Source organism: Tupaia chinensis, unplaced genomic scaffold (genome assembly GCF_000334495.1).
Source record: "Tupaia chinensis unplaced genomic scaffold, TupChi_1.0 Scaffold143824_1, whole genome shotgun sequence".
Taxonomy (NCBI): domain Eukaryota; kingdom Metazoa; phylum Chordata; class Mammalia; order Scandentia; family Tupaiidae; genus Tupaia; species Tupaia belangeri.
This window is the reverse complement of record NW_006203674.1, coordinates 566,543-574,355: the sequence shown is the minus strand read 5'-3', so window position 1 is coordinate 574,355 and position 7,813 is coordinate 566,543. Positions and strand designations below refer to the sequence as shown.

Genomic DNA, 7,813 nt, shown 5'->3' with positions numbered 1-7,813 from the left:
CAGCAATCTGTCATCCAGTTTACAGATAGGTGAGGCTGGGGGCTCTGAATTTTTGTGAGGCTGACCCATCTGGGAAGGCTCCAGTTTCTGGGTTTGTATCTTGGGACTTCTCTGAGTCTTTTAGGCATGCGTGTGCCCGTGATGTGGGATCGGCTGAGGTTGGAGGCAGATCGCGGCTTTAAGACCCTATTGGGGGTGCTGTATCTTTTTCTCTATGTCTGTCTATTTCATTCATGGAAGAAAGAAAGAAAGAAAGAAACCTTTCGTCAAAAGAATACAGTGACTCAGCACTGGTTTCTTTCTTGTCTTTTTATAATTTGCCAGAGGGCCTATGTGCCAGAGAGAGACAGAGAGAGGGGAAGTGAGAGAAAATATCCCATCCCCATATGGTATGGTCATGCCGAAATCCCTTTTTCTCCGTTTTCCCGTTTTTTGGCAATTTTGAGCACGCATGTGTAATGCACCCAGTGCATTTCAAGTCACCTGTCCAATTCTCCAATTGCATAGTCAGTCATGTGGGATCCAGCCGTCCTGCCCTCCAATCTACTGGCTGGCCCTGCACTGGTTTCTCTAACTCTTTTTCTTTGACTCCAGAATCCCTGAGGCTGGAAGGGGCCTCCAGATGCCTCCTGGCCATCTTCTGATCTCCAGGCAAAACTGCCTCCCATGCATGGAGAGGTCTTGAGGACATCTTTTCTTGTCATTCTTTTCAGTGAGGGAGTCTGGATCTTGCAGGTGAAGACACAAAGGGTTGACCTTGACTTGCGGTCAGGGCGGTTTCAGTGCCTGGAAGTGCAGGTGACAAAAGGAATCCGGGCAGGGACTATTTGGGGGAACACCAGCTAGAATAACTCCCATTCCTCCCCAACAGATTCGCCCCTGCCCACTGACGCCAAACGCGGATGACAGCCTGAAAGCAATTTGTCCGGTCTGTGAGTAATGTCTAGTAACTAAATGCTAATTAATTTGCTGTTGCATTTGAGTTAATTTATGGGGTGTTCTCTTCAAGTAAATTTTAATTAAGAAGAGTAAAACAAATGACAATGTAATTTCCAAAAAATTAATTTTCAGTAAACATAAGCCATTGTTTTTCTTTGTATCAATAATAAAAGTAAAACTGGAGCCTCCCTAACGTCCCCTCCCCCCCACACCCTCTCTTCTTCTGAAGATGAAGTCTGAGCCTAAGCCAGGCTCTTGCACTGGGAAAGGAAGGCAGCCATGCAAATTAGCAGCTAGGCAGGGCCAAAAGAAATGGGCAGGGAGCCTGAGAGACATCGGGTTCCAGCCTCCAAGACGCGCAGCAATTGCTACTTCTTTGGTGTTCCTTGGGTATAATTGTCATCCAGCTCGGCACATTTAGAGGCTTAGGAGGGGGAAAATGTGCATCGTACTTGATGCTGGTAGGAATACAAAATGGAGGAGGAGGAGATAAGGACATTTTATTATTTATTATTTATTTATGTATTCTTAGGCTTTTGCCTTAGGGTGGCCCCGAGAGAAACAAAGAGAAAGTGAGAAGTCATCCCCCAGGGGATGTTGTTATTTATTTATTTATTCTTAGGTTTTTGCCATACAGTGTGTGCACTTGCTCATGAGAAACAGAAAGAAGGAAAGTGAGAAGTCATTCCCCCCGCCTCCCCCATGGGGACGGCCACCCCACAATTCCCTCTCCTCCATTTTCCTCTGGGAACTTTGGGTACTGAAGCACGCACACTCAGCCTAATTTTTCAAGCCACCTCATCCAGGACTAGAACTGCCATTGGCCATATGGGAATCCAACACTTAACCTCCACACCACCTGCTAGCTTTATTTATTTATTTTTAATTAACCAAATGGCATAATCAAATAGGAAGAACCGAGGAGAGAATGGGGTGGGGGGGTGGTAGTCAGGCATCTGCTTTGTCCAGCTTTGCCAAGAGCTGTGCTGGCAAGTTTTATATAGCTTCTCTCATTCATCAAACAATTCTCGGAGGAAGGTGCTTACTAACAGCTTCCATAGTACAGATGAGACAACTGAGGGCTTTGGAGCCGGCCAGAGCCCTCCGATCGGTAAGTCGGATTTGACACCTGCTTTGTGCCTACAAGCGTTCCACCTTGTCGTGCCGTCTCCTCAGCTACACATGGAACAAAACGATTTTTGAAATCAGTTTGCAAGGCTGTGCTGGGTCTGGTGCCCAGAGCTCGCTGCCGTTGCTGTTCCATGTCTGGCCTGTCTGAGAGTTAGGAGTTGAGATGGGGAGGGTGGGCACCTGCAGTCGGAAGGCTAAGATCTGGGGAGGCCAGTCTGAGACCTACCCCAGAGGGCAGTTTCCTCTCATTTCTTTCCCCTCTGCCCGCCCGTCCCAGTCGGTGCCACAGTGAACGTGTCTAAGCTGAGCTTCCTCACTCAGGAGAGTGAAGAGAAGATCCAACCTGGGTGCTGCTGGGCAGAGGTCAGGGGGTTCGGCCTGGGAGACGGAGGCTCGTTCTGGTCTCAGGACACAGAAGCTGACTTTGGGGCCACTGTTTCTTGGAACCTTGCTTGTCCCGCTGCAGTCACTGGGGGCGCCTATGAAAGTATGGATTTGTCTGGGTTTCTCTGTTTAATCCCGAATCTGTCAGGCCTTGTTAAATTTGATGGGGCCTGAAAGGTCTGGTGTTAAGCAAATACTCGGTGACCAGAGTCTTTGATGAGAATCAAACTGAAGCTTAATCCTGAGGTAATGGCTTTTGCCACCGTCCCAGGAGGCTGGGGCCAGGTGAGGGAGCTGGAATCGGGGGCGCCTACAGCAGAGCTCACGTGAGTGGGCAGTGGGAGAAGGGGAGAGAGGAGGCCTGGCTGCTCCCTCCACGGGAGTTCCAGAAGACTCTAGGGTCTCCTGTCCCTGGTGTAAAGGCTGTGGGAACTGCGAACCACTTGGGGAGTGCATTCTGCCAGAACTGGGGCAAGAGGAAGAGAGGAAGAATCCTCTGGTCCCTGTTTATTCAAGTGGCTTTGAATACAGGAAGAGAACTAAGGAAGGAAAAAATGGGGATTAAAAAGATTGGGCAAGATTCTCAGGTCGGCAGCTCAGGTTCCCCTCTGCATTGGTCTGGGCTCCAAGAAGCAGAATTGTCCAAGTAGGGGTGCGGCTGGGGGCTGCCTGGGGTGCCCTCTGTCTCCCCTTGGATAGCAGGCTGGGGGGAGACAGGACTCCACTCACCTCCAGACTGCATGTAGAGTCCTCCTGCCAGCCAGGGATGCTGGACACCCCAGGGGTGCAGTGGGGCGGGGACCTTGGCGGACCAGGCTGGGACAGTGAGGCAGAGTGCAGAGGCGATGGCCACACGGAGCAGCCCTCTGTGACAAATAGGGCTGATCACGCGTCTCCGGCTGCTCTCTGGAGAACACCGCTGTGCGCCTCGTCAAGGTACCTGATTAAACATTCATGGGGAAAAAATAAATAAAATAAACATTTTGCAAAGAGATGCTTAAGCAATCAGGCGCTTCAGGGGGTGGGTTACTGTGGTGCAGTAACCACATGGCCCAGGGGTAATCGGCATTTAATGTCGCCATCACCTCCTGGGTCCCACATGGAGGTGTTGATGCTGAATCTGCCTCCCCAGAGGCCCCACCCGTCAGGAGGAAACTGGGATCTCCCAGACATTTACACTTAGCTGTTTATTCTCTTCTCTTTCTCGGCCTTCACTTTGCATTTTTGCATCAAACATAACCTGTGCAGGAGGGAGGAGCAGGCTCTCTATGGAGGGCCCAGATTTGCGCTAGGGAAGCAGATCCTGACTCCTACCAGCTGTGGGCTTTCTGAAGCATATTAGAGTCTGAGACAGAGGCCCGTGCTGCCTCGTCCTTCCTTTGGTCACTCAGCGAGTGTTTATGGAGTGGTGACAGAGGGTGTGCATCAGTGTGTGTGTATGGGTGTGGTCCCACCTGCTCAGAACTGGCAAGTTCTCTGGGGCCAGAGGTAGTGTGGTGGTTAGGGCACTAGACTCTCACATAGCTGACTGTATCACGCGTCTCCGGCTGCTCTCTGGAGAACACCGCTGTGCGCCTCGTCAAGGTACCTGATTAAACATTCATGGGGAAAAAATAAATAAAATAAACATTTTGCAAAGAGATGCTTAAGCAATCAGGCGCTTCAGGGGGTGGGTTACTGTGGTGCAGTAACCACATGGCCCAGGGGTAATCGGCATTTAATGTCGCCATCACCTCCTGGGTCCCACATGGAGGTGTTGATGCTGAATCTGCCTCCCCAGAGGCCCCACCCGTCAGGAGGAAACTGGGATCTCCCAGACATTTACACTTAGCTGTTTATTCTCTTCTCTTTCTCGGCCTTCACTTTGCATTTTTGCATCAAACATAACCTGTGCAGGAGGGAGGAGCAGGCTCTCTATGGAGGGCCCAGATTTGCGCTAGGGAAGCAGATCCTGACTCCTACCAGCTGTGGGCTTTCTGAAGCATATTAGAGTCTGAGACAGAGGCCCGTGCTGCCTCGTCCTTCCTTTGGTCACTCAGCGAGTGTTTATGGAGTGGTGACAGAGGGTGTGCATCAGTGTGTGTGTATGGGTGTGGTCCCACCTGCTCAGAACTGGCAAGTTCTCTGGGGCCAGAGGTAGTGTGGTGGTTAGGGCACTAGACTCTCACATAGCTGACTGTGGTTCGAGTCCCAGACCTGGTAACTTGCTTTTCCTCTTTCCTTCTCTCTCTTGTCAAATTAAAAATAGTAAATATAAATAAAATAATTATATTAAAAAAAAAGAACTGACTGATTCTCACAGGGATGTTAAGAATAAACAGAAAATGAGGGTGACAGTGATGGTAGACACCTACTACGTGTCAGACATGTTACACTTTACATAAACTATCGATACCTCGCATAATTTTTGTAATATCTCTACGAGGAAGATACTGGTAGCCCATTTTACAGATGAGAACAGCCAGGCTCTGACAGTTAAGTAACTTGTCCAAAGATATAGAGGGTGGGGATTTGAACCCACATACTTTGACTCCAGGTTTGAGTTTCGCAGTTAGCTACCACTGAAAACTAAAAATAGGGTGAGTTATTTGAGTTTCTTATTGTGGTATAGGCAGCCAAGGGAGGTTTCCAGAGGAGGTGACATCTTAGCTGAGTAGTTGGAGACACTGGACTTGTCCAGCTCGAAGGCGACAAGTTGGAGGGCGATGCACACAATTTATACCCCAGGCATCCTCCCATCCTCAGGTGAGATGTTCCAGGCTCAGTTCCTCTCCTTAGCTCATGCAAGCAGAAATTAAAGCCTATTGACCACGACCAGGGGCTCCCCTTTCTGTGGGCCTTGCAGAGGCAGCTGGGCAGCCACACCATCAGTACCACAGGCATCACAGGAGGAGGGATGCCAGCGCCCAGACAGCTGTCCAGCTGTCTGACCGGTGTGCTGATTAAAGAAGTGAGTCCAGGGTTTGCATCATGAGCTTTCTCCTCACTGAGCTCTCCTGAAGAGTAGGGGCTGATCTGAATGTATCCGTTTCTGTGACAGAAAAACAAGCTCTTCAGACCAGAAGAGTTTTCGTTGCAAATTAAAGTAATTCATTGCGCATCTGTAGTCAAATACACACCTGCACCCCTTTATTAATGCAGGCTCTGTTTTAATTGGCTTTCTCAATAGCTAATTACCTGTCAGGTAAAGGGTTACTCATTGCATGAAGGAGTAACCCGTGGGGGCGTGGGTAAGTCCAGGGCCATAGCACTGCAGGCAAATCATCACCTGGCATGGGCCACGAGACCGTGCTGGATTTCCAATGGACTGGGGAGGTGGGCACCCTGGGGAGACTGGAATGTATTGGGAAGTTAAATGGAAAGTCCAAGATATTCCTTCATTGACCCATTCATCCATCCAGTGGGCCTTTATAGATACCCTTCCTGAGCCAGTCAGGAGCAGGGTTTGTTACAAGTCAGGGTGGCAGGTGTCTGGCATTCCTACTTGAGCCAGCAGACAGGAATTGGGGCACTTGATGATCCCGGGGCCCCCGTTCCTAGGGGAGAGCTAACCTGTTTAGTCAATGCTGACTGCCCCTGTGCTGCCATACAGGATGGTGGGAAATGAAGTGCTCTGGTGGGATCGTGGATACAGACTCATAGCCAAAAGGGGCATTTAGTCCAACCTCTAAATTTTGCAGAGGAGAGGGAAAAAAAGCCCAAGGCAGAGAAGTGAACTCCCTGAGGAGTTCACAGAAAAGTTGGGACTTGAACCCAACTCTTGAGATTCCAAAGGCATAGCTTTGTTCCGCCAGCTAGTCAGAGGCACTGACCCAGCCTTGCTGACCGGAGACGGATCTACAGCAACAGGCTGGAGATCTGGCGCTTTCTTCTGAGCAGTGTTCTGTATGGCCCTTTTTTGCACACTAAGGAATATTTTCTTTTGAAAGTGGGGATCCTTGAGCAGAGTAAGGGCTTGCTGTGGACTTCACTTTCTGTATCTGTCCAGCAGAGTCCATCGAGAGAGACAGGCCCCTTGGAGGTGAGTGAAGAGTGTTGCCCTGCTGTCAGGGAGGATGAGGGTTGAGTTGGTGATCGATGGCTCCGGTGGTGACATCTGGGAGAGGCAGCTAGCCGTGCTGGGCCCCTGGAGTCACATGGGGTGGATTCTCTGCCTGGGCTGTAAACAACAGCTGTGTGTGTATGTGTGTGGTGTGTGTGCATTTGCACACATGCATTAGAGGTGGTGGATACTGCCCTGGGGACAGCAATGATTTTGTTGTTGTGGTTGTTTATTCATGACAGAGTGTAGGTGCACACACATAAGAATGAAGAGCAGGAGGGAGAGAGAAGCACCACTCACGGAGTCTGTTCGTGCCACCATCCCCTTCCTCCAGCACCGGGCACTCGTGCACATGTTTCAGGCTGACAGGGCCAGGGATTTGAACTGTGGTCATCAGATGGGACCTGGCTTCCTATGAACAGTCATTACCTCTTCGCCACAGAGCTGGTTAGCAATGACTTCTTGCTTCTCTTTACATGTTCTACTAAAGATTGCTCGGTCTTCAGATTGGGTTCCTGCTCTTCTCTCCTGTGCTTTGTCCTCGGGCTCACATCCTTGCACTCCCAAGGGTGGGTGTACTAAGAGTTCTTGGAGACACTTTCGGTTGTATATCTAAGGATTTCATAGGGAGTGTATGGGTGAGTTCAAATCTTAGCTGTGCCTCTTATTAGCTGTGTGACCTTGGGCCAGTTACTTAATGTCTCTGAGCCCCAAGTTTCTATCGATTATATATAATGGGACTGCTTTGGGATTGTCAGATGGCCCAGAACATAGCAAGGTATCATTGGGTCTTAGTGCTCCCCAAATACCTAAAGCTAATTCCTTGTAAGCTGGTTGCTCTCTCAGCAAAGGGTCTGTATGATTATTTTCAAATATTGGGTCATATGACATATTTTTGCATAGAAAATACGTCATGACTTTTCAGATGACCTAATTGCATGAGGAATTAGGGAAGACTGTTCCGGAAAGATTTTGTTCCCTCTAAATCATCGCTCACGAACTGTACTAGTAATGGTGCTACACAAGGGGCGACTTTGTAGATGTGTGACCAGAGACCCTTGTCTGGGAGCAAGGTAAGAGACCAGTACAGCTCTATTTATTTATATTTTTTAAATAATTATTTTATTTAACTTTATTTACCTATTTAAATTTGACCAGAGAAGAACAGAGAAAGAGAGAGAGAAAGAGAGAGAGAGAAAGCAAGTTGCCTGGTCTGGGGACTTGAACCATGGTCGACCATGTGGGAGTCCAGCACCCTTAACCACCAAGCCACCTGTTGGCCCCAGCACAGCTCTATTGTCAGGGCCTAAGGGAGGC

General features: G+C 49.3%; 1 long non-coding RNA gene across 2 annotated transcripts in view; it reads left to right on the top strand.

Annotated features, from left to right (window-relative positions):
• LOC102471398 (uncharacterized) overlaps positions 1 to 7,813 on the top strand; it is a 146,379-nt gene that overhangs the window by 33,416 nt on the left and 105,150 nt on the right. Inside the window, exon 3 of one of the 2 annotated variants that reach the window (XR_003547306.1) lies at positions 872 to 928. This is a non-coding gene — a long non-coding RNA (uncharacterized LOC102471398). Of the gene's footprint in view, positions 1 to 871; positions 933 to 7,813 lie in introns of both variants that reach the window. The other variant, XR_336962.1, reaches the window with a different exon arrangement.